Source organism: Cherax quadricarinatus, chromosome 38 (assembly GCF_038502225.1).
Source record: "Cherax quadricarinatus isolate ZL_2023a chromosome 38, ASM3850222v1, whole genome shotgun sequence".
NCBI classification, from domain to species: Eukaryota; Metazoa; Arthropoda; class Malacostraca; order Decapoda; family Parastacidae; genus Cherax; species Cherax quadricarinatus.
In genome coordinates this window covers 4,103,459-4,131,395 of record NC_091329.1, presented here as the reverse complement: position 1 = coordinate 4,131,395, position 27,937 = coordinate 4,103,459, and the positions used below count along the sequence as shown (strand labels likewise).

The 27,937-nt window shown below is 41.0% G+C and overlaps 1 protein-coding gene and 1 long non-coding RNA gene across 2 annotated transcripts in view; one reads left to right on the top strand and one right to left on the bottom strand.

The window, feature by feature from the left end:
• Nucleotides 1-27,937, top strand: part of LOC128692976 (uncharacterized) — a 58,752-nt gene that overhangs the window by 22,199 nt on the left and 8,616 nt on the right. The window lies entirely within an intron of this gene.
• On the bottom strand, nt 136-27,894 carry LOC128692980 (uncharacterized). Its single transcript, XR_008407655.2, has 3 exons — nt 27,569-27,894; nt 6,260-6,318; nt 136-1,405 (listed from the first exon to the last, which is right to left on the bottom strand). It is a non-coding gene; the product is annotated as an uncharacterized lncRNA (long non-coding RNA).

Genomic DNA, 27,937 nt, shown 5'->3' with positions numbered 1-27,937 from the left:
TCGTATATACATTTTATCTATTATTTTATACTTACGTATCCTGTGGATTTATGAGAGTAGCAGATTATTATTATTATTATAATCAAGGGGGAAGCGCTAAACCCAGAGGATTATACAGCGCCTGGGGGGGGGGATGTGGAAGGCATTCAGGCTTAATTCGGGAAACTGGAGCACAGATCCAATTCCCTAAATCAAGAGCCCCTCACCAACATCAAGGAACCTTCCTTGAGGGGTGAGAGTAGCAGAGAGAGAGAGAAAATATATACGTGTGGACCTTAGAACACAATAGACTACTCAGACTGAGTGCTTCCCTCCAGCAAAAAAATGGTTAGTCTTTTAAAAAACGCATCTGTTTGTTCCAATACAATGCGATGCTCAACTCTAGCCCAAAGGAGTACAATGCCATTTGTACAGCAGCACAGTACACCTGACACTTCTTACATCGTGCACAGTGCAGAATCTGAACCCTTTTCCACCAATGAGGGATTAGGTTTATCAGGTTAATAACCTATTGACCGCGGGAGTATTATCAAAAACTGCATTTCTCCAGTACACCACAAGTTAAGAATGCTTTAACTACTATAAAAGGGGTTAAAGTAGACTATCAGTGTATACGATAAGAGATATACACCTCCTTGGTGTATGTCTCCTATCGCCGAGATGGTAGGTTGGCTAGTTAGTAATTTTTTTTTATATAAATGAGTTTACAGGCTAAGAGTTGCTATCCTTAGGCAACATATAGGAATCTTTATAGAGGAAACGTTTCGCCACAGAGTGGCTTCATCAGTCCAATACAAAGCAGAAAGGTGAAAGGAGAGGAGGAGTTTGAGGTAATCAGTCCCTCAGCCTGGAGTCGATGTGTTCAGGCCATCAGTCTTATAGAATGTACAGCACAGGGTTAGGTTAGGTAAGGTTCGTCAGGAAACAGGACAAGTGTTTCCTGACGCGGGTCTTAGCTGATGACCCGCCTTTGGAGCTTTAGTCATCTGACCGAGGCCTTCCGCTGGCTTACCGGTCCACCCGTTTAAAAATAATGGTTATTTATAACCAATTATAGTAATACACACAACATAGGGCCGTAGACGTGGCTTATATACTGTAGTCAGGTGAGGCGAAGCAGGAGGAGGCGGGGTCATAGTGGTACCATCCACTAGTCGAAGTAGGTCTTCGTCCAAAGGTTGGACAAGTTTTGAAGAATTCTTTGTATGAAGATCCCATGATGCTGCAGTGTCTGACAGTTGTGATGAATGGTTTTGAAAACCGACAATTTGAAGATTGAGACACTTATGCAACATATGGGAATCTTTATTGAGGAAACGTTTCGCCACACAGTGACTTCATCAGTCCAATACAAAGCAGACACGGCAGTCACGCAGGGCCACTATTGTAACATTATCCAAATATTCTGCAAATGTGTAAAATATAAGAATACATGGATTTTAATTATGCATATTATACTAACACTAGCAAATACATAGATTATGAGTAAAATCAGTGATAGGGAAATGAAAGGAATATGCGTATTAAGACGGGCACGGAGAGTTGTATACAACTTGGGTATGTACACTAAGATGTCACTTTAATTCCTTAAAGGAATTTAAGCAGTACTCTTGACTGGTAGTGAATATGTTACGTACAGCTTTAATGACCCTCGTGTACTTGGTAGGCTTTAAACTCCATTAACCAACCCACCGACCTTGTACTTATGTTGTTCTTCGAATGACACAGATTTTCGCCCAAAGAAATTATTTCGAGTTTTAAATCAAGTTTCGCATCTTTTTATTTTTGTTGCACTCCAAATTCCTTGGATCAAGAGCCCTCCACCAGTATCAAGCCCTCCCCCTCCTCTCCCTCCCGGAAGCTTCACAGGTGAAGGCTCCAGACTGGCTGTGTCGATACCAAATTCCTGTGATTTATTTTTTCTTTGCGGTAAATTTATTGCTTAACTAAACCCGGAGAGGCTTGAAAACGTGTAGATTTGTATTTTCGAGGGGGAGAGGGGAGGGGAGGAGCAATTCCTAGTCACCTTAGCAATCTTAGAGACAAGACCAAGAGCTAGAGCTGAACTCCAACACACTCATATATGAAATTTCAGACACGTAATTACTGTCAGGATGGAACCTCAGCAGTTACGGTGATTTCCCTGTCGTTTAGAGACATTATCATTGTGATTACCTGCTGAGAGAGAGAACAGTCATCTATACGTGGTTGCATGGGTCGATTCACAGCTCTTGGCCCCGCCTCTTCGCTGGTCGCTACTAGGTCCACTCCCGGTTACATGAGCCTTGTTATACCTCTTCTTAAAGCTATGTATGGATCCCGCCTCTGCCACCTCACTCTAGATTGTTTCACTTCCTGACAATTCTAACGCTGAAGAAATGCTTCCTAACATCCCTCTGATTCATTTGAGTTTTCAACTACCATCTGTGTCCTTCCTATTTCCCATCCCTGAAACATACTGTCCCTGTTCACTGTGTTAATTCCTTTCATATGTATTGACGTGTGTGTGTGTGTGTGTGTAGTTACTAGTGGTCAAAGGTATTTGTCGATAGACACTTGGCCTGTTTTGTGTGATGTTTGTGTGTATACAACATATGACAGATTAGCCATTTCCAAATCGTGAGCTCAGTCGATGACCGTGTTTCAGATCTTACTTGAATTTTCATTACTTGTTTCTGTGATAACGTTTAAGCTCTTTATAAAAGCTTGCACCATAACTGTTGTTATAATAATCGTCAGGACAGAGCCCCGACGAGGGACTAAATCTTTCGGCCACCCGTTGGTGTATACTTGCACCATAAAGTTAAGTTAGGTAACATTCGTCAGGAAACAGGACAAATGTTTCCTGACGCGGGTCTAAGCCATATAATGACCCGCCACTAGCTTTTGGTCATCTGATCGAGGCCTTCCACTGGCTTACCCGTCCACCCCGTCACTGGAGCTTTTGGTCATCTGACCGAGGCCTTCCACTGGTTTACCCGTCCACCCTTTTAAAAAAATTCATATTAAAGGCAAGAATACACAGAATTTACATATACTAGGGCTTAGCATTATCATATGTATATGATTTTTTTCAATGATTCGTGTTTGTCTTTTCGTGATATCCAGAAGTTTGATGTGTGTGATTTCGATTAAACCATACATCTTTCAACACACCGGCCGTATCCCACCGAGGCGGGGTGGCCCAAAAGGAAAAACGAAAGTTTCTCCTTTTACATTTAGTAATATATACAGGAGAAGAGGTTACTAGCCCCTTGCTCCCGGCATTTTAGTTGCCTCTTACAACACGCATGGCTTACGGAGGAAGAATTCTGTTCCACTTCCCCATGGAGATAAGAGGAAATAAACAAGAATAAGAACTAGAAAGAAAATAGAAGAAAACCCAGAGGGGTGTGTATATATGTGCTTGTACATGTATGTGTAGTGTGACCTAAGTGTAAGTAGAAGTAGCAAGACGTACCTGAAATCTTGCATGTTCATGAGACAGAAAAAAGGACACCAGCAATCCTACCATCATGTAAAACAATTACAGGCTTTCGTTTTACACTCACTTGGCAGGACGGTAGTACCTCCCTGGGCGGTTGCTGTCTACCAACCTACTACCTATACATACATATCCGCTTTTATACTTAAGTAGGCTAGGTAGGATGCAGCGGAGAGCAACATTTGTCAGCTGTGAGAAGTGGTAGGTAGAGTGCGTCTAGATATTCCTGGAGGGAGTGAGGGACGCCCGTCCAGGAAGGCTAATTCGTAATAACATTATTATTATTATCACAAGAGAGCGCTAAACCAGTTTGGGACATAAAGACCCTAATTACATTAGATATGTTTAGGGACGGATGGGGTCAGTAAAAGCGTACGAGTATGTATAACTTCTACACTTAGAAATGTATTTTCCATGTTGCTGACTTGATATACTGCCTTGATGTACTCAATTTGTCTGTAATATATAAATGTTTTCGTAATTTATTTGGGTTAACTAAAAGTTGCTTAAATTAGAAGAAATATAACTAAAACCTGCAAGTTTTACCAAATAACATTCTTGGTTGATTAATGGGGATTAAAGCCTATCGACTACACGAGGGGTCACCAATTAAGAAGACATTTAATCCCTAAAATAGGGCTTAAGGTAAATTCTCAATGTATAAACACCGAGAGGCATATACCACGCAGTAGGGTAGGTTAGGTAAGATATATCAAGAAACAGGACAATTGATTCCTGATGTGAGATCTTAGCCATATGATGACCCGCTACTAAAGATTTCTGACATTGACCTAGACCTTCCATTGACCGTTCCATCTCTTTAAAAATTAAAATTATATAATACACACATCATCGATTAATTTACAATACAACTGTCTCTATTTTTGTTCTAATTAAATTTTAAATTACTTATTTTGTAATACTATGATGCATTGTTAATGTGTCGAAAACATGTCGATAATCATTATTATTGAGAGTTAAACACGTAAGGATCATGTAGCGGCGAGAATGGAAGGTAATCAGGTTCGATCCATGGAAGAGGCCCTTCACCTGCATTAAGGTAACCTGCCTTTTAGGGTAAAACATTTAAGACGTGTGGAAGGCGGTGGAGTCCAGGTGACGAGGTGCAAGAGAGGTGGGCAGGAGTAATCAATTTGTAGCAGTTATTTTGGTGTGAGCAGAGCGACAGTGTGGCGCCGCTGCCCCGAGGTTTGTCCCCCTCCCTGCCTTAACACACATTATGGCGCCTTCTCAACATGTCGAAGGTCATGGCAAGAGTGCAGTGTGTTGCCATGTTTCCCTGTCTTACTGATACACTGCCCCTCTTGTCTTGTTTTCATATCAAGAAGTATAAATAATGGAAGTTGTAAGGGTATTATACTTTCGCTTTATAGGTTAGGTAAGATTTGTTAGGAAACAGGATAAGTGTTTCCTGACGCGGGTCTTAGTCATATGATGACCCGCAGCTTGAGTTTTTGGTCATCTGACCGAGGCCTTCCACTGGCTTACCCCTCCACCCCCTTCAAAACTTATAGTTATGACTAAAACCGTGTATTATGCATTAATATAATTCAGCTTTATATATCTTTGTTTAGACTTTTAGATTATACTGCTCACTGCTGGTCTTCATATTTCACCAGGGACATGAATACATTCGCAAATGTAGAGGAGGATGACGAAGTTAATTCCATGTTTTAGAAACCTTTCCCGGGAAAATAAGCTGAAGGAGCTGAACTTACACCCTTTTGTAACTTGACTCAAGAAATCGTAATGACACGATTGCAAACAAACCATACCCCCGGCCGGGATTGAACCCGGGGTCATAGAGTCTCATCGTGTCATTACGATTTCTTGAGTCATGTTGACGGCAGTGAAGGGACTTGAGCTAGAGTTCGTCACGGCCACGCTAGCTGGAGATTCGTCTGTAAAAACTTGCATTTGTGGTCACAGAGGTGCCTGTGCTAACCTTCCTATGGTGTAGAAATATACCTAGTTGGATGAATCTTATTGTGGCTAGCCGGTCTAGTGGCTAACGCGACGGGCTGGAGTTTTGAGACTCTATGACCGCGGGTTCAATCCCGGCCGGGGGTATGGTTTACTCTTTTGTAACGTCTGGAATTAGGGGAAATACGACTGAGGTGTACAAACTCAAAACAGGAATAAATAAAGGATATATAAATAACTTTGAAAAAATCTAACTCGGACAGGACTCACATCAATGCTTTCAAGTTGGAGATATTTACATTTAGAAAGGATATTGGGAAGTACTGGTTTGTCACTAAAGTTTATTTGAATGAGACAGTCTCCCAGGTAGCGTTAAGGCAAGAACTTTGAGTACCTTTTAATATAGGTTGGGCGAGAACGTAAGTAGGTGTGAATTTGATATGGCTAGCATGGGCCAGTAGTCCTACTGCAGTGTTCATTCGTTGTGTTCTTTCTTTGTTGCTTTGTATATATTCTGATGAGTATACCTCTCAAGATGTGTATACATTGAGAGAAACAGTGCATATACAATGCATGGCCCAAAAGGCCCATACTGAGACTTAAAGTATTCTTGATTGGTGGTGATAAGGTGGTATAAAGCCTCAGTGATCCTCGTTAAGTCGACAGACTTTCAGCCTCATTAATCAAACATTTGTGTTGCATAAGTGTCTCAATTCTTCAAACATTTATCTCCTTATAGGTATAGAATATATACCCAGTTAACCAACCATATACACAAAATACACCACATGTTTATTGGCAAAAGTCTTTAACAGATGGTAACTGACTAACCTCCTTATGTCCAATATATATTGAAGGTCATAACAAGCGGGCAGTGTCGTCGCCTCTTCCTGAAAAGCATTAGAAAAGATGAGTAACTCAGTACCGTGGCTGGAACAATTCATAACTAAACACACAAACAAGGTATTATACCTGGACAACGTTTTAATCTGGCCTGGACTTAATAATGGCCCAGAACGGGCGAAAACATCTTTCAATTTTTATATTCAGGCTGGATTAGTTGGGAATTATGAAACAAGCTAGAATACGCTTATTTACACGCCGTATTACTTATCTGGCCCACTGAGAGGACAAGAGTTAAACTTTTACAAGGCACACACACACACACACATTTATATATAATTCACACGATTTCTAAACATTTAAGGTGGCAGATAAAAAACTTTCCGTCAAAGTATATTTAATTTAAACATATTAATATTCCCTACTGTTCTTAATTACTCTTAAGCTAATAACCTCTAGACTCTCCTTCTCTCAAGTATTTGGTCAGCCATATAATCACTATATTGAATACTATGTGCTTAATTGTCCACTTATTGAGGAATATAGAGATAGACAGTATAATAACCTATGTACCATGTTAAGGTATTAATGAAAATAAGATTAAGCAAATTAATTAAATTTACTTGTAACAGATAAGTGAACTGTAGATATAAATCCAGATGTACTCCTGTTAACCCTTTTGATGACTAGTTCCTAGACCTTTTGTTTATCCATATATTGTTGTGGTACTCTCCACAGGATGGATATGAGGTACACAATAAACTAGCAACTTTGGTGGCAAAATGTAATCATGGTGGTGGTCTTGACTTCTTCCCTACAGACATGGGTGTTGTAGCCTCGTATTAATATTCCAGCAATAAGGACTGGTTACTTCTTTTTTTGTATGCAATTTCTAAAGACAAAAAGGGAGGTAATTTCCAGGCTTGCTCTTTGAATATATGTTAATGTAACAGCGATGTCAACAAAGAATTGAGTGGTGATGTTGAAACTGCCAGGCAAGACAATGTGGAATGATCAGTGTCCTAGTATTGAGAGGAAACAGTTATTTTAAGAGGCTGTGGCAGCTTGAATGAGATTTAGGTAAAACAATTAAGTCAAGTGTATATGAGAGAACACGAGTTAAAGAGGGAGTAGCTGTATGATAGTGAAAACAGTAGGGAGACAAGAAAGAATATAGATAGTTAAATTCAAGAAGTACTCACCTAATTGTGGTTGTAGGGGTCGATTCATAGCTCCTGGCCCCGCCTCTTGTGTGTGTGTGTGTGTGTGTGTGTGTGTGTGTGTGTGTGTGTGTGTGTGTGTGTGTGTGTGTGTGTGTGTGTGTGTGTGTGTGTGTGTGTGTGTGTGTGTGTGTGTGTGTGTGTGTGTGTGTGTGTGTGTGTGTGTGTGTGTGTGTGTGTGTGTGTGTGTGAGTGTGTGTGTGTGTGAGTGTGTGTGTGTATGTGTGTGCGTGTGTCTGCGCGCGCGTGTGCACATGTGCGTGCCTGTAATTACCTAATTTGGTTTGAGAACTTCAAGCTTTAGCACCTGTGCCACAGCTTAACAGTTAAGTGACTGGTGTTATTATTATTATTATTATTATTATTATTATTATTATTATTATTATTATTATTATTATTATTATTATCATTATTATCATTATTATTATTATTATTATTATCATTATTATTATTATTATTATCATTATAATTATTATTATTATTATTATTATTATTATTATTATTATTATTATTATTATTATTATTATTATTATTATTATTGCTACTGTTATTGACACAGTCCGAGCCATTATATTAACCAAACATTGAGGAGTGCTCTTATTTCTTATTTTTTATTTCTTGGTTAAACGTGACATACATGTAGGCTTAATGACTTGCCTTGAAGTCTATTAAATCATCCTGGTGTAATCAATAGGCTTGAAGCCTATTAAATCATCCTGGTGTAATCAATAGGCTTGAAGCCTATTAAATCATCCTAGTGTAATCAATAGGCTTGAAGCCTATTAAATCATCCTGGTGTAATCAATAGGCTTGAAGCCTATTAAATCATCCTGGTGTAATCAATAGGCTTGAAGCCTATTAAATCATCCTAGTGTAATCAATAGGCTTGAAACCTATTAAATCATCCTAGTGTAATCAATAGGTTTGAAGCCTATTAAATCATCCTAGTGTAATCAATAGGCTTGAAGCCTATTATACCATCCTGGTGTAGTCAACAGACTAAACAATTTAGAGGATATTCAGGTCTAACCTGTGCTATAGAGGCTCCAGCTCTAACCTGTTGATTGTTCTCTCCCCTAATGAGTCCTCTTATTATTGGTTTTAAACTTTTAATGTATTAAAATCTAGTAGGTTCATATATTTAAGTGGAATTATGTTGCTTACACCCTCACCCATGTCTTAACTCATGTTCCTCACTCTCACCCATGTCTTAACTCATGTCCCTCACCCTCACCCATGTCTTAACTCATGTTCCTCACTCTCACCCATGTCTTAACTCATGTCCCTCACCCTCACCCGTGTCTTAACTCATGTCCCTCACTCTCACCCATGTCTTAACTCATGTCCCTCACCCTCACCCGTGTCTTAACTCATGTCCCTCACTCTCACCCATGTCTTAACTCATGTCCCTCACCCTCACCCATGTCTTAACTCATGTCCCTCACCCTCACCCATGTCTTAACTCATGTCCCTCACCCTCACCCATGTCTTAACTCATGTTCCTCACTCTCACCCATGTCTTAACTCATGTTCCTCACTCTCACCCATGTCTTAACTCATGTTCCTCACTCTCACCCATGTCTTAACTCATGTTCCTCACTCTCACCCATGTCTTAACTCATGTCCCTCACCCATGTCTTAACTCATGTCCCTCACCCTCGCCCATGTCTTAACTCATGTCCTTCACCCTCACGCATGTATTAACTCATGTCCCTCACCCTCACCCATGTCTTAACTCATACCCTCACCCTCACCCATGTCTTAACTCATACCCTCACCCATACCCCTCATCCTAACCCACAGCTTCACCCAAAAAAATACCCTCTCACCTTTCAACACACCTTCCCATATATTCACCCTCATCCACACCTTCACCATCATCACACCTATACCATCACACCTTCACCCTCATCCACACCTTCACCATCACCACACCTTCACCATCATCCACACAACCCCACTCTCTTTCCCACACTTACGTCAGCACTCACCCTCACTTACTGTACCCGCATTCATTCTCTTGTTTGTTTTACTTTATTGTTTTCGATTTCTGGGCAGGGGGCGGCAGGGGGCGCAGTGTGTTAGGTCAGCTTTAAGGGCGTGTGGGCGGCGCCCTCCCTCACCACCATCACCGCACCTCCATCACAACCAGACCTCCCTCACCACCATCACCGCACCTCCATCACAACCAGACCTCCCTCACCACCATCACCGCACCTCCATCACAACCAGACCTCCCTCACCACCATCACCGCACCTCCATCACAACCACACCTCCTTCACCACCATCACCGCACCTCCATCACAACCACACCTCCCTCACCACCATCACCGCACCTCCATCACAACCAGACCTCCCTCACCACCATCACCGCACCTCCATCACAACCACACCTCCTTCACCACCATCACCGCACCTCCATCACAACCAGACCTCCCTCACCACCATCACCGCACCTCCATCACAACCAGACCTCCCTCACCACCATCACCGCACCTCCATCACAACCACACCTCCCTCACCACCATCACCGCACCTCCATCACAACCACACCTCCCTCACCACCATCACCGCACCTCCATCACAACCACACCTCCCTCACCACCATCACCGCACCTCCATCACAACCAGACCTCCCTCACCACCATCACCGCACCTCCATCACAACCAGACCTCCCTCACCACCATCACCGCACCTCCATCACAACCACACCTCCCTCACCACCATCACCGCACCTTCATCACAACCACACCTCCCTCACCACCATCACCGCACCTTCATCACAACCACACCTCCCTCACCACCATCACCGCACCTTCATCACAACCACACCTTCCCCATCATCACCACGCCTCCCTCACCGTCCTTAAAATTAGAGTTCAATTAGCTTATGTAGCCCTGGAGCTGGAACACTACCCAGTCAAACACTCAAAATACGAGATTAATCAAACTAAACTAGGTTACCCATCTCCGTAGAGTTTTATCTCCTCATCCCAAGCTGAAACCTTAATTACTGTCAACAGTTAGGTTAGTCTCACCGGCACACCACAGTAACCAAGACACTCTTCTCCCATGCTATAAGATGTACTTGGCTCTATCTTATAGCATGGGAGAACAGCTGTAAGATGTGGTAGGCTCTATCTTATAGCATGGGAGAACAGCTGTAAGATGTGGTAGGCTCTATCTTATAGCATGGGAGAACAGCTGTAAGATGTGGTAGGCTCTATTTTATAGCATGGGGAAAACAGTTGTAAAATGTACTAGTATCTTATAGCATGGGAGAACAGCTGTAAGATGTGCTAGAGTCCATCCTATAGCATGGGAGAACAGATGTAAGATGTGCTAGTCTTATCGCATGGGAGAACAGCTGTAAGATGTGCTAGTCCATCTTACAGCATGGGAGAACAGCTGTAAGATGTGCTAGAGTCCATCCTATAGCATGGGAGAACAGATGTAAGATGTGCTAGTCTTATCGCATGGGAGAACAGCTGCAAGATGTGCTAGTCCATCTTACAGCATGGGAGAACAGCTGTAAGATGTGCTAGAATCCATCTTACATCATGAGAGAACAGCTGTAAGATGTGCTAGTATCTTATAGCATGGGAGAACAACTCTCAAATGTACATAGATCATAACATTTTAAAACGTCATACTTTAAAGTTAAACTGTGTGCAATTATTGTAGGGTATGAGATAAACATTAATATCTAAGCTGGTAGAGGGAAGTGTATAAACAAATAAGGTGTAGAAATAAGATAATATGACATCAATTTGATTTGTTTTCCATCTTTATAAAATTTATAAAATTAATACCTACCCTACTTTAGGTAAGCTACACCAGAGTTAATTCAAAGTTTTAAGCTCGTATGTAAAGGCATTCTTATGATAGAACGAAAATCAATATACTAATTTGCTTAATAAAATTGGCAAATTGGAACATATGCTGGTCAAAGCTGATCCAAACATTCCACTAAGAACCATGAACCAGTCATGAGAGTTTGAAGCCTATCAGAATACGCGAAGAAACCAATACCTACCTTATTATATTGTCAAATTAGTGAATTTACACTCCGGATCCAACATCTGTAGTGGACCTTTCTTGGGTTAGAATCAATAATGTTAGTTTGATGTCGTTCAGAGACACCATTCTCAGGTTATCGTATGAGACAAAATCACCTATTTTTCTTATTAAAACTTCCTACTACACAATTCAACAGAAATTCAAATCTTCCTCTACGTAAGATAAACTTGCGTGGAAAGTTTGAAGCCGATCAAAAGAGGCATTCTCGAGTTACAGTATGGAAACCATGGAGGAAATAAGAGCCATCCAGAAAACTACTCTTGGTAACCGCTATCCGGAAATTTAAAAACAAATGTGTTTTTGAAGTATATCGTAATTTATGGTTCAGTCTACACCAGGCATACGACAGCAACAATAGATGTGTAATTTGTCAGACGGAGCAAGTGGGCACACACAACCCACTATGTACTGACACCCACACATTCATACTAACACCCACACATTCATACTAACACCCACACATTCACACTAACACCCACACATTCATACTAACACCCACACATTCACACTAACACCCACACATTCACACTAACACCCACACATTCACACTAACACCCACACATTCACACTAACACCCACACATTCACACTAACACCCACACATTCACACTAACACCCACACATTCACACTAACACCCACACATTCACACTAACACCCACACATTCACACTAACACCCACACATTCACACTAACACCCACACATTCACACTAACACCCACACATTCACACTAACACCCACACATTCACACTAACACCCACACATTCACACTAACACCCACACATTCACACTAACACCCACACATTCATACTAACACCCACACATTCACATTAACACCCACACATTCACACTAACACCCACACATTCACACTAACACCCACACATTCACACTAACACCCACACATTCACACTAACACCCACACATTCACACTAACACCCACACATTCACACTAACACCCACACATTCACACTAACACCCACACATTCACACTAACACCCACACATTCACACTAACACCCACACATTCACACTAACACCCACACATTCATACTAACACCCACACATTCACATTAACACCCACACATTCACACTAACACCCACACATTCACACTAACACCCACACATTCACACTAACACCCACACATTCACACTAACACCCACACATTCACACTAACACCCACACATTCACACTAACACCCACACATTCACACTAACACCCACACATTCACACTAACACCCACACATTCACACTAACACCCACACATTCATACTAACACCCACACATTCACATTAACACCCACACATTCACACTAACACCCACACATTCACACTAACACCCACACATTCACACTAACACCCACACATTCACACTAACACCCACACATTCATACTAACACCCACACATTCACACTAACACCCACACATTCACACTAACACCCACACATTCACACTAACACCCACACATTCATACTAACACCCACACATTCATACTAACACCCACACATTCACACTAACACCCACACATTCATACTAACACCCACACATTCATACTAACACCCACACATTCACACTAACACCCACACATTCACACTAACACCCACACATTCACACTAACACCCACACATTCTTCATTCTCCGCGCCTCACCTCCGCCACTATAAAAGGCACCATTCTCAATACTTCAACTTCACACTGTTCTAGACTAAGTTGAACACATCTACAGGCTAAGGGACTGACCTCCACGAACTCCTGCAAGGTTGATGGACTGACCGTATTAACTTTACCTTTTCACCGTTTCTGCGGTCTCCATATCTGCCACCTCTACACTTGACTGATGAAGCCTACTGTGTAGGCGAAACGTTTCGGAATAAAGATACCTAACTGTTGCAAATGTGTCTTGCACAGTGTAGCACTGTTCTGTTGTATCACTGTATTAGTGACCTTTTGTATCACTGTATTAGTGACCTGTTGTATCACTGTATTAGTAACCTGCTGTATCACTGTATTAGTGACCTGTTGTATCACTGTATTAGTGACCTGTTGTATCACTGTATTAGTGACAGTGTTGTATCACTGTATTTGTGTCCTGTTGTATCACTGTATTAGTGACCTGTTGTATCACTGTATTAGTGACCTGTTGTATCACTGTATTAGTGACCTGTTGTATCACTGTATTAGTGACCTGTTGTATCACTGTATTAGTAACCTGCTGTATCACTGTATTAGTGACCTGTTGTATCACTGTATTAGTGACCTGTTGTATCACTGTATTAGTGACCTGTTGTATCACTGTATTAGTGACCTGTTGTATCACTGTATTAGTGACCTGTTGTATCACTGTATTAGTGACCTGTTGTATCACTGTATTAGTGACATGTTGTATCACACTATATTAATAACTTACTGTATCGTTAGTGACTTGTCGTATCGTTGTAGTAGTGACCTGTTGCATCACTGTAAAGTAGGCTAATTCCTCACATGTTTTAACTTGAAAGTAAATACACGTAACACTATTTATACAGTTGTAAGGTTATGGGCGTCTCATCCTTGCTTTTACATAACACTCTTCTTAAACACCTTTATGGTCTCTAAAAGTCATTTTTTATACATCAAAGATGCATCTCCTGTATTGCTATGAATAGGTTTGTAGATGAATGGTTCAGAGAACCGACATGTTGATAAATTAAACACATGTGCAACTCTTGGGTATCTTTATTGAGGAATCGTTTCGCCACACAGTGGCTTCATCAGTCCATACAAAGGAGAAACTTGAAGAGGAGGAGAATGAGGTAATCAGTCTCTCAACATTGAGTCGATGTGGTCAGTCCATCAATCTTGAACAGAATACGGCATTGTATTGTAATAGGTTGGTTGGTTATATCTCCACTCTCTGGAGAGGCGTAGAATGAGGGGAGATATCATTGAAGTGTATAAGTGGATGACGGGCATAAACAAGGGAGATATTAATAAAGTACTGAGGGTGTCGAACCAGGTAAGAACCAGAAATAATGGATTTAAGTTGGATAAATTTATATTTAGAAAGGACATAGGTAAGTACTGGTTTTCTAACAGAGTTGTAGATGCGTGGAACAGTCTTCCCAGTGGGGTGATAGAGGCTAGGACCTTGGGTAGCTTTAAGAAGAGACTGGACAAATATATGAGTGGGAGGGGCTGGGTTTGATTGGTGTCATTGGGTACGGGAGTTATTTCCTGAGTAGCTTTAGGTAGAGGTCGTTTTGATAAGGACCTGCCTCGCATGGGCCAGTAGGCCTTCTGCAGTATTCCTCCATTCTTATGTTCTTATGTTCTTATTTAATCTTTTTATCTACAGAGAGTTGAAGTTTTTTGTCTGTTGGTAATCAGGCGTAATAATAAACCAAATGAAACAAAGTTTATGTATCATTTATCACTGAGCAGTTCAGTGTATAACTAAGATTGTACTAGCGTTACATTAAATGAATGATTTCAGCACAGGTTAGGTAAAGTTTGTCAGGAAACAGGACAAGTGTTTCCTGACGCGGGTCTTTAGTCATATGATGACCCACAGCTGGAGCTTTTGGTCATCTGACCGAGCGTATATATGCTGAGAGTATATTTTAATTCCTATTTTGGTGACTACATTATTCTTGTCTGCTGATGAAAAGGTTACGAGCAGCCTTAATGACCTTCGTGTAGGTGATAGTCTTTAGACTCCCCTTAAGGCTTTAAGTCTATCTTCATACGGGAGGTTCCTTACACAGTAAATCATTTTAGTCATTCTTCTCTGTATGTTCTCTAATGAGTCTATATCCATCCTGTAGTAAGGGAACCAAAACTGAGCAGCATAATCTAAATGAGGCCTCACTAGTGATGTATAGAGCTGTAAAATAACTTTTGGACTTCTGTTACTTATACTACTTAAGATAAATCCAAGTAATCTGTTGGCCTTGTTGCGCACACTAAGGCACTGCTGTCTTGGCTTTAGATTTCTGCTCACCATGACTCCCAAGTCCTTTTCACATTCTGTATGATCAAGCTCTACTTCACCTAAATTATAGCTTCGAGGGTTATTTTCATTACCATGGGCTAGTACCTTACACTTATCGACATTGAACTTCATCTGCCATTTTTCAGACCAGGACATTAGTTTGTCCAAATCCTCCTGGAGTTCATTGCTATCCTCCTCAGAGTGAATTATACGGCCTATCTTTGTATCATCAGCAAACTTACTCATGTCACTCGTAATCCCTTCATCAAGGTCATTAATGTAAATTATGAACAAGAGAGGGCCTAAAACTGATCCTTGTGGAACGCCACTAGTGACTAATTTGAAGGAACGGACTTATCCCCTGATTTGAGTATAGGAACCACATTAGCCATCTTCCACAGCTCTGGCACAACACCGGTAAGGATGGACGCATTAAACACACTCGTTAATGGCTGACTAAGCTCCATCTTGCATTCCTTAAGTACCCTGGAAAACAACTCATCGGGTCCCGGGGACTTATTTTGCTTCAGTTTGTCTATCTGTTTAATAACCATGTCCCTCGTGACAGTAATATTAGTTAATTTAAATTCGTCAGGAACTAAATAATTGTTAATTACTGGAATCTCATTTACATCTTCCTGTGTAAAAACTGACAAAAAATAGTCATTAAATAAGGAACACATTTCCAGTTCGTTATCCGTCAGCTGTCCATTCCCAATTTTCAGAGGTCCTACTTTTTCCTTCACCTTCGTCCTATACACTTGAAAGAACCCCTTTGGATTAGTCTTTGATTCACTAGAAACTCTAATTTCATAGTCACGTTTAGCCTCTCTAATCCTCTTCTTTACTTCTTTTTTAAGCTGAACATATTGGTCAGTAAGGTTAACCTCTCCTCTTCTGATGCGCCTATAAATTCCCCTTTTCTCCCCTAATAGATGCTTTAACCTACTGTTAACCCATTTGGGATCGTTATTATTAGACTTAATATCTCTCTGGGGAATGTATATACTCTGGGCACGGTGTACATTATTAAGAAAAAAATCATAAAAGCAGATCCCTTCATAATCATAAGTATGATCATCGCCAATAAAATCATTAGCTAGATAACCCCAATGAAGATTAGACAGATGTTCCCTAAGTCCATTATAGTCGGCAGAACGGAAATCAGGGATTTTTACTGTATTATCATTATTCTTGCATTCCCAGTTAATGCTAAAAGTGATGGACTTGTGATCACTTGCGCCAAGCTCTTCAGTGATCTCCAGATTATTCACGAGTGTTTCCTTATTTGACAAGACTAGGTCTAGCAAATTATTACCCCTGGTAGGCTCTGTTACGCTCTGCTTCAGAAAACAGTCCTGAATTGTTTCCATAAATTCACTGGACTCTAGATTACCTGTCAAAGAATTCCAGTCAATTTGACTAAAGTTAAAGTCCCCTACTATGACTATGTTATTGTGTCTAGAAGCCCTAGCAATTTCGTCCCAAAGAAGTCTCCCTCTATCGTGATCCAAGCCTGGAGGTCGGTATATTACACCTAGAATTAGTTTTTCTTTACCCTCTACAAACTCTACCCAAACAGATTCTGTTACTGCTCCATCTATTTTTATACCTGTTTTTATGCAACAATTAATATTTTCTCGAACATATAATGCAACTCCTCCCCCCTTCCCATTACATCTATCTACATTGAACAACTTAAATCCCTGAATATTACACTCAGCAGTCATATCCCGACTCTTTAAATCATACCACGTTTCAGTTAATGCAATGATATCAAAGTTCCCAGCACATGCTACCAAACGTAGTTCATTAATTTTATTTCTTGCACTTCGACTGTTAGCATAAAATACCATCATATGTTTTTTTCTTCTGCACATTTTTCCTATTGATCCTTGTTTTTACACAATTTCTGAAATTATCATTACCCAGAGTTACTCCCTGACAGTTACTATTAAGATTTTTAATATCAGAGCATAAGTTAATATATCCATACTCATTATTTATCATTTCTAAACCCATAACTCTAACTAATCCTAGTTTAAAGTCCTAACAACCCCCTCAACTGAGCTAGCAAGAAAACCCACACCTGCCCTGGATAAGTGAACCCCATCCCTGGCATACATGTCATTTCGGCCATAGAAGTTGTCCCAGTTGTCAATGAATGGTACTGCATTATCCTTACAGTGTTTATCCAGCCAACAATTAATACCAATTGCTCTGGACAACCATTCATTACCAACACCTCTTCTTGGTAAAATGCCACTTATAACAGAGCCCCCCCCTTCTTCCTAATTATGTCTATAGCTGTCCTGAACTTTCTAACTAAATCCTCACTTCTAGACTTGCCTACATCATTGCCTCCAGCACTGAGGCAAATAATAGGATTGATCCCATTCCCGTTCATGATGTTGTCAAGCCGGCTAACAATGTCCTCCATCCCAGCCCCAGGAAAGCAAACCCTCTGTCTCCTACTCCTGTCCTTCAAGCAGAATGCCCTATCCCTGTATCTAACCTGGCTATCCCCAACAACAACAATATTCTTAGCTACCTTGTTGTCGTTCGTCATGACGATCCCAGTAGTTGACTCACATTCGTCGGGTAGCACAAGAATGCGTTGGAGGTTTCCACAAGAGTTTCCACAACAGTCTCTTTCTTCTTCATCGTTTCTGGCTTTCCATTCGTCTTCTTGATCGTCAACTTCGTCCCCTGCTGTCCAGCCACTGACCACGATCCCTTCTTGACCTGAGGTCTCGAAACAGGAGGCCTACTACGAATCCTCTTGTTCTCCTCGGTCAATCGCCGTATCTCCATCTTCGCTCCCCTCAATTCTTCCTTAAGCTGCTGGTAGAGTTGCTCGATGGAGGGCATCTTGGTTCAGTCCACGGGAGCACACAAGACACTTCTTCACAGAGTTAAGTACAGGTCACCACTGACCAATACAGGTACTAATATGTTAAGAATGTATTTAGTAGGTGGTCACAAGTGCGAGAGAGGCCATCACTTGACTGGCGTCCACCGATATTTCATTTATTTTTCTTAGGCTAATTTTGGTAACATTCAATAATTTTTAACCTGTAAGGAGTCACATACATAAGAACATAACATAAGAAAGGAGGATCACTGCAGCAGGCCTGTTGGCCCATACTAGGCAGGTCCTTTACAGTCCATCCCACTAACAAAACATTTGCCCAACCCAATTTTAATGCTACCCAAGAAATAATCTGTGATAACCCTATCTACTCATTTGCAAGTCCCAATCAGATCCAACCCCTCTCACTCATGTACTTATCCAACCTAAATTTGAAACTACCCAAAGTCGTAGCCTCAATAACCCAACTAGGTAGATTGTTCCACTCATCAACTACCCTATTTCCAAACCAATACTTTCCTATGTCCTTTCTAAATCTAAACTTGTCTAATTTAAATCCATTACTGCGGGTTCTCTCTTGGAGAGACATCCTCAAGACCTTATTAATATCCCCTTTATTAATACCCATCTTCCACTTGTACACTTCGATCATGTCTCCCCTCATTCTTCGTCTAACAAGTGAATGTAACTTAAGAGTCTTCAATCTTTCTTCATAAGGAAGATTTCTAATGCTATGTATTAATTTAGTCATCCTACGCTGAATGTTTTCTAACGAATTTATGTCCATTCTGTAATATGGAGACCAGAACTGAGCTGCATAATCTAGGTGAGGCCTTACTAATGATGTATAAAGCTGCAGTATGACCTCTGGACTTCTGTTGCTTACACTTCTTGATATAAATCCCAGTAATCTATTTGCCTTATTACGTACGCTTAGGCACTGCTGTCTTGGTTTAAGGTTGCCGCTTACCATAACCCCCAAGTCCTTTTCGCAATCTGTATGGCTAAGTTCTACATTATTTAACTTATAAGTGCTAGGGTTATGGACACTCCCGAGCTTCAGAACCTTGCATTTATCTATAATGAACTCCATCTGCCACTTTTCTGACCAAGAATAGAGTTTGTCTAAATCGCTCTGAAGTTCCCTAACGTCTACGTTTGAATCAATTATCCTACCTATCTTTGTGTCATCGGCGAATTTGCTCATATCACTAGTAATTCCCTCGTCAAGATCATTGATATATATTATAAACAACAACGGGCCCAAAACTGATCCCTGTGGAACGCCACTTGTTACAGATCCCCACTCAGATTTAACCCCATTTATGGACACTCTCTGCTTGCTGTCTGTGAGCCATGACTCGATCCACGAGAGCTCTTTTTCCCCAATGCCATGAGCTGCCACTTTCTTTAGCAGTCTTTGGTGCGGAACTCTATCAAAAGCCTTACTAAAATCTAAGTAAATAATATCAAATTCTTTATCGTGGTCAACAGCCTCAAAAGCTTTACTGAAGAAAGTTAATAAATTAGTTAGACAAGACCGGCCTCTTGTGAATCCATGCTGAGTATCATTAATCAAGCTATGCTTATCGAGATGGCTTCTTATAATCTCAGCTATAATTGACTCTAGTAATTTGCCTACAATTGAGGTCAGGCTTATTGGGCGGTAATTTGATGGTAACGACTTGTCCCGTTTTAAAAATAGGAATTACATTAGCCATCTTCCACATATCAGACACTACACCTGTTTGAAGAGATAAATTAAAAATATTAGTTAATGGTTCACAGAGTTCCATTTTGCATTCCTTAAGAACCCTTGAAAAAACCTCATCAGGACCTGGAGACTTATTTAGCTTCAGTCGGTCTATCTGCTTCACAACCATTTCACTAGCGACTGTGATGTTACATAATTTATCTTCTTCTAGCCCACTATAAAAATTAATTATTGGAATATTGTTAGTGTCTTCCTGTGTAAAAACTGAGAGAAAATAATTATTTAAAATCGAGCACATTTCATTCTCTTTGTCAGTAAGATGCCCATAGTTATTTTTAAGGGGACCTATCTTATCTCTAACTTTTGTTCTATATACCTGGAAAAAACTTTTTGGGTTAGTTTTAGAATCTCTAGCAACTTTATTTTCATAGTCCCTTTTAGCTTTTCTTATCCCCTTTTTAATGTCTCTCTTAATGTTAATATACTGATTCATAAGATGGCCCTCACCTCTTTTGATACGCCTATAAATTCCTTTCTTATGCCCTAGTAGATGTTTCAGCCTATTATTCATCCATTTTGGGTCATTTCTATTTGATCTAATTTCTTTATACAGGATAAACGTTCTTTGAGCAGCATGTATAGTGTTCAGAAAACTGTCATATTGACCGCTCTCTTCGTTACCCCATTCAGCAAATGATAAGTGTTCTCTAAGCCCATCGAAATCTGCTAAGCGAAAATCTTGGACTGTTCCTGAGTTATCGCTACTATCGTACTTCCATTCAATGCTAAATGTAATTGATTTGTGGTCGCTAGCACCCAGTTCCTCTGAAATTTCTAAATTATTAACAAGGGATTCATTGTTTGCCAGAACTAAGTCAAGCAGGTTATTTCCCCTTGCAGGTTCTGTCACAAACTGCTTCAAAAAACAATCCTGAACTACTTCTAAGAAGTCGTATGATTCTAAATTCCCAGTCAAGAAATTCCAATCAATATGACTAAAGTTAAAGTCTCCTAGAATTACTACATTATCGTGCCTTGTGGCCTTAACAATTTCCTCCCATAGTAGTCTCCCTTGGTCCCTATCTAAGTTTGGGGGACGGTATATCACGCCTAAAATCAGTTTTTCATGCCCCTCTGAAAATTCTATCCAAACAGACTCTGTATGTGTTACTTCAGACTTAATACCCGTTTTTATGCAACAGTTCAAGCGATCTCGGACATACAATGCCACCCCACCCTCCTTCCCGATACTTCTATCTACTTGGAACAATTTAAAACCCTGAATGTGACATTCCGCAGGCATGTCCCGACTTTTTGAATTAAACCACGTCTCAGTTAAGGCAAATACATCAATGTTACCTGCACTAACAACTAATCTCAACTCGTCCATCTTATTCCTAGCACTACGGCTATTAGCATAATAAACATTGAAAGACTCTCCTTTCTCTTTATCCTTCCTGCTCATTTCTGTTTTTCTACTAAACCTATTACTGTCCTTATCACCTAGTGTCACTGGCTTTTCAATATCTACCTCGTTCTGCTTATTACTAGTTCCCCTAGAACTCATAATATTACTACACTGGGACTTCACTGTTTTCCTGCCAAAACCCATACCACTAACTATTCCTAGTTTAAAGTCCTAACAGCTCCCTCCACTGCAGTTGCCAGTGCCCCCACCCCAGACCTAGATAAGTGAACCCCATCCCTGGCATACATGTCATTTCTGCCATAGAAGAGGTCCCAGTTGTCAATGAATGTTACCGCATTTTCCTTACAGTATTTGTCCAGCCAGCAATTGACACCAATTGCCCTGGACAACCATTCATTTCCAACTCCTCTCCTTGGCAAAATACCACATATGACAGGGTTCCCACCCTTCCTCCTAGTTATTTCTATTGCTGACCTATACCTGCTAATCAGGTCTTCACTCCTACGTCTGCCAACATCGTTGCCTCCAGCACTGAGACAGATAATAGGATTGCTCCCATTACCTCTCATGATGTCATCCAGACGGCTAACAATATCCTCCATCCCAGCCCCAGGAAAGCAAACCCTTTGTCTCCTACTCCTGTCCTTCAAGCAGAACGCCCTATCCATATACCTAACTTGGCTATCCCCAACAACAACAATATTCTTACCTTCCTTGGTGTCGTTCGTCGTGACGTTCCCAGTAATCGACTCACATTCGTCGGGTAGCACTGAGAATGTATTAGATGTTTCCACAACAGTTTCCACAGCAGTCTCTTTCTTGTTCATCGTTTCCACCTTTCCATTCGTCTTCTTGATCGTCAACTTCGTTCCTTGCTGTCCAGCCACTGACCAGTTTCCCTTCTTGACCTAAGGACTCAAAACAGGAGGAGTACTACGAATCTTCTTGTTTTCCTCAGTCAGTCGCCGAATCTCTATCTTCGCCATCCTCAATTCTTCTTTAAGCTGTTGGTAAAGTTGCTCGATGGAGGGCATCTTGGTTCAGTCCGTAGAAAGCACACTCGATACGTCCTCACTCAGCTCAGTACACGTCACCACCACCAAAAAGGAGACCTTAATTCATACTAAAGTACATGCAGTGTTAATGACCCTGGTATAGTCTTGGTGTACAAGGTACATGCAGTGTTAATGACCCTGGTATAGTCTTGGTGTACAAGGTACATGCAGTGTTAATGACCCTGGTATAGTCATGGTGTACAAGGTACATGAAGTGTTAATGACCCTGGTATAGTCTTGGTGTACAAGGTACATGCAGTGTTAATGACCCTGGTATAATCTTGGTGTACAAGGTACATGCAGTGTTAATGACCCTGGTATAGTCTTGGTGTACAAGGTACATGCAGTATTCCCCTGTTGAAGACAATCATTAAACTTAATAAACTAAGCCCTTAACTCCAAGAAGCTGTCAGCTAGTGATATAAGATTGATTTTGACGACGCCCCTTGTCAGTGTATTACCTTGGTGAAGACGTTGTAATGACGTGAGTGCAAGTGACGTCACCCACTGCCCACACACACTGGTTCATGGGATGGGGGGAAAGTGATGAACTCCCACATATATGCGCAGTATTTACTGCTGGGGGCTTACGAGGGATACCATATATCCATGACAAGAGAGAGAGAGAGAGAGAGAGAGAGAGAGAGAGAGAGAGAGAGAGAGAGAGAGAGAGAGAGAGAGAGAGAGAGAGAGAGAGAACATAAGAACATAAGAATGGAGGAACACTGCAGAAGGCCTACTGGCCCATGCGAGGCAAGTCCTTATCAAAACGACCTTTACCTAAAGCTACCCAAGAAATAACTCCCGTACCCAATGACACCAATCAAACCCAGCCCCTCCCACTCATATATTTGTTCAATCTCTTCTTGAAGCTATCCAAGGTCCTAGCCTCTATCACCCTACTGGGAAGACTGTTCCACGCATCTACAACTCTGAGAGAGAGAGAGAGGAGGGTACCGTTTCTCAAAGACACTTGTCGATAGGCACTTGGCCTGTTTATTTTTTGTGTACTCAGTTGTGGTTGTAGGGGTCGTGTCACAGCTCCTGGCCCCGCTTATTCGGTGGTCACTGCTAAGTCCACTCTCTCTATGAGCTGCATCAAACCTCTTCTTAAAGCTATGTATGGATCCTGCCTCCACTACATCAATCTCCAGATTGTTCCACCTGACAACTTAATTACTGAAGAAATACTTCCTAACATCCCTGTGACTCATCAGAGCTTGCAACTTCCAGCTGTGACCCCTTGTTGCTGTGTCCCATCTCTGAAACATATTCTGTCGCTATCCACCTTGTCAAATTCTCTCAGTGTGTGTGTGTGTGTGTATGTGTCCTCACCTATTTGTGGTTGCAGGGGTCGATTCACAGCTCCTGGCCCCGCCTCTTCGCTGACTGCTACTAGGTCCTCTCTCTCCCTGCCCCATGAGCTCTATATTACCTCGCCTTAAAACTATGTATGGTTCCCGCCTCCACTACGTCACTTTCTAGGCTATTCCACGGCCTGACTACTCTATGACTGAAGAAATACTTCCTAACATCCCTTTGATTCATCTGAGTCTTCAACTTCCAATTGTGACCTCTTGTGTCTGTGTCCCTTCTCTGGAACATCCCGTCTTTGTCCACCTTGTCTATTCCGCGCAGTATTTTATATGTCGTTATCATGTCTCCCCTGACCCTCCTGTCCTCCAGTGTCGTCAGGCCGATTTCCCTCAACCTTTCTTCGTAGGACAATCCCCGTAGCTCTGGGACTAGTCTTGTTGCAAACCTTTGCACTTTCTCTAATTTCTTGACGTGCTTGACTAGGTGTGGATTCCAAACTGGTGCTGCATACTCCAGTATGGGCCTGACGTAAATGGTATACAGAGTCTTAAACGAATCCTTACTGAGGTACCGGAACGCTATCCGTAGGTTTGCCAGGCGCCCGTATGCTGCAGCAGTTATCTGATTGATGTGCGCCTCAGGAGATATGCTCGGTGTTATACTCACCCCCAGATCTTTTTCCTTGAGTGAGGTTTGCAGTCTTTGGCCATCTAAACTATATTGTGTCGCGGTCTTCTTTGCCCTTCCCCAATCTTCATGACTTTGCATTTGGCAGGGTTAAATTCAAGGAGCCAGTTGCTGGACCAGGCTTGTAGCCTGTCCAGGTCTCTTTGTAGTCCTGCCTGATCCTCATCCGATTTGATTCTTCTCATTAACTTCGCATCATCTGCAAACAAGGACACTTCTGAGTCTATCCCTTCCGTTATGTCGTTCACATATACCAAGAACAGCACAGGTCCTAGGACTGACCCCTGTGGAACCCCGCTTGTCACAGGCGCCCACTCTGACACCTCGTCGCGTACCATGACTCGTTGTTGCCTCCCTGTCAGGTATTCTCTGATCCATTGCAGTGTCTTTCCTGTTATGTGTGCCTGATCCTCTAGCTAGCTTTTGCAGTAACCTCTTGTGAGGAACTGTGTCGAAGGCCTTCTTGCAGTCCAAAAATATGCAGTCGATCCACCCCTCTCTCTCTTGTCTTACTTCTGTCACCTTGTCATAAAACTCTAGTAGGTTTGTGACACAGGATTTTCCTTCCCTGAAACCGTGCTGGTTGTCAATTATACACTTGTTTCTTTCCAGGTGCCCCACCACTCTCCTCCTGATGATCTTCTCCATGACCTTGCATACTATACACGTTAGTGATACAGGTCTGTAGTTTAGTGCCTCATGTCTGTCTCCCTTTTTAAAAATTGGGACTACATTTGCCATTTTCCATACCTCAGGGAGTTGCCCAGTTTCAAATGATGTGTTGAAGATCTTTGTTAATGGCTCACACAATATCTCTGCTCCCTCTTTAAGGACCCATGGAGAGATGTTGTCTGGTCCCACCGCCTTTGAGGTGTCAAGTTCGCATAGCAGCTTCTTCACATGAATGTGTGCACGCTCGCGCGAGAGTTATTCCAAACTGTTTTATATACCTTAAGACACCTGCTGTCCCTGTTCACCTATCTGTAAGTAGGTACCTGGGTGTTAGCCGGCTGGTGTGGGTCGCATCCTGGGAGACAAGACTAACTTAAATTGCGGGAAATGCTCTGCATAACCAGGGGCTTTTTATATAGCATGTCATTGACGTCAGCTATGGTCTGTATACGTTGTATCATGTACGTACTTATAGAAATAAAGACTATTATTATTATTATTATTATTATTATTATTATTATTATTATTATAGAAATTAAACTCTGTTATCTTTGTCTATAATAAAAATTATTGGTTGTTTAGTTGGTTTTTATGCATTACTGAGGATGTATGTAACCTGTTCTCTACCTGTCAGCGATATCTTAATCTCAAAGACACGGATTAAACTGAAGCACTTGTTAGGGCATAATAATAATAACAATAATAATAATAATAATAATAATAATAATAATAATAATAATAATAATGATAATAATAATAATAATAACACCAATGATAATAACAGTAATAATAATAACATAATAATAATACTACCTAGGTAGTAGGTTGGTAGACAGCAACCACCCAGGGAGGTACTACCGTCCTGCCAAGTGAGTGTAAAACGAAAGCCTGTAATTGTTTTACATGATGGTAGGATTGCTGGTGTCCATTTTTCTGTCTCATAAACATGCAAGACTTCAGGTACGTCTTGCTACTTCTACTTACACTTAGGTCACACTACACATACATGAACAAACATATATATACACACCCATCTGGGTTTTCTTCTATTTTCTTTCTAGTTCTCGTTCTTGTTTATTTCCTCTTACCTCCATGGGGAAGTGGAACATAATTCTTCCTCCGTAAGCCATGCGTGTTGACAACACGGTGTTGTAAGAGGCGACTAAAATGCCGAGAGCAAGGGGCTAGTAACCCCTTCTCCTGTATACATTACTAAATGTAAAAGGAGAAACTTTCGTTTTTCCTTTTGGGCCACCCTGCCTCGGTGGGATACTGCCGGTGTGTTGAAATAATAATAATAATAATAACAATACTGCTAATTATAGTAATACTACTACTACTACTAGTACTAATGGTAATAGTATTGATAATAAAATAATAATAATAATAATAATAATAATAATAATAATAATAATAATAGGTATAATAATAAAAAACTCATTACCAACAGTTGTACTAATAAGCTAGTGATACTTATCATTCAAAGTAGTGTACGACATATAAGCTGCAATATTGCAGACACATTTAGTTAGTAATGGCGCCATTTCAGCTTCGAAAATAAAAATGCAACCTAGCATTTTTACAAATTTAGAATCTATGCATTTAGAATTTATGAATTTAGAAATTACACATTTAGACTAGACTTCGAAAACGGAATTCTTTGTATAAAAATAAATGGAAAGTGTGGAGGAGGGACAGAGAGAGAGAGAGAGAGAGAGAGAGAGAGAGAGAGAGAGAGAGAGAGAGAGAGAGAGAGAGAGAGAGAGAGAGAGAGAGAGAGAGAGAGAGAGAGAGAGAGAGAGAGAGGGGGGTGTTGCAACAACGTGAATATTATACAGATATTTAATATATATTTTTTATATATTGCGAGAGTTTAAACAAAATCCTTTATGCTGTTGAAGGGCTCTGGATCCCAGAAATTGGCACTATCCCCCCCCCTTTCATTGAGCCAGTTTAATTACCCAGTCTCTCCCATTACCCTAATTTAGTGCTTTTTCGTGCTAATAATAATAATAGTAATAATACTACTAATAATAGTAATAATAATAACGAGACAAAAAGGAACTTGTAGCCTGGCTGGCAGTTACCTTCACATTGCAATAATCAATTATTAGTTCTATTCTTTATGGACAATTGTTTGGTATTCATTATCATGTCTATTGTGTAAAGATAATAACTCCGGGTCGTCATGAATGAAAGATCAAGACTCGTGCATGTTTCTCATAGTTCATGACTTGTGTTACTCAATAACATTATTATAGACCAAATTATGTGTCTGTACTCACCTATATGTGATTGCAGGGGTCGAGGCACAGCTCCTGGCCCCGACTCTAGATACATTCTCTTTCTGCTCCAAGTGTGTGTGTGTGTGTTTTGAAGGGGATTGGGAAAGTTTGAGGCCTTTCGGTATAAACCGTCGTCAGGAGCTGCGTCTTTTAATTCAAATGATTTTAGAAGACATTGTGTGTCTTACGACGCTTTGAAGCCTCGAAAAGTTCTACACGTACTGCAGTGACTTTATACCGTTATTGTAGCAAGTCCAGCTCTCCAAGAAGAATTTAATATTCTGGTGACAAAACACCAGTACCAGCATCACCATCACCACCACTATCACCACCAGCACCACCACTATCACCACCACCACCTTCACCACC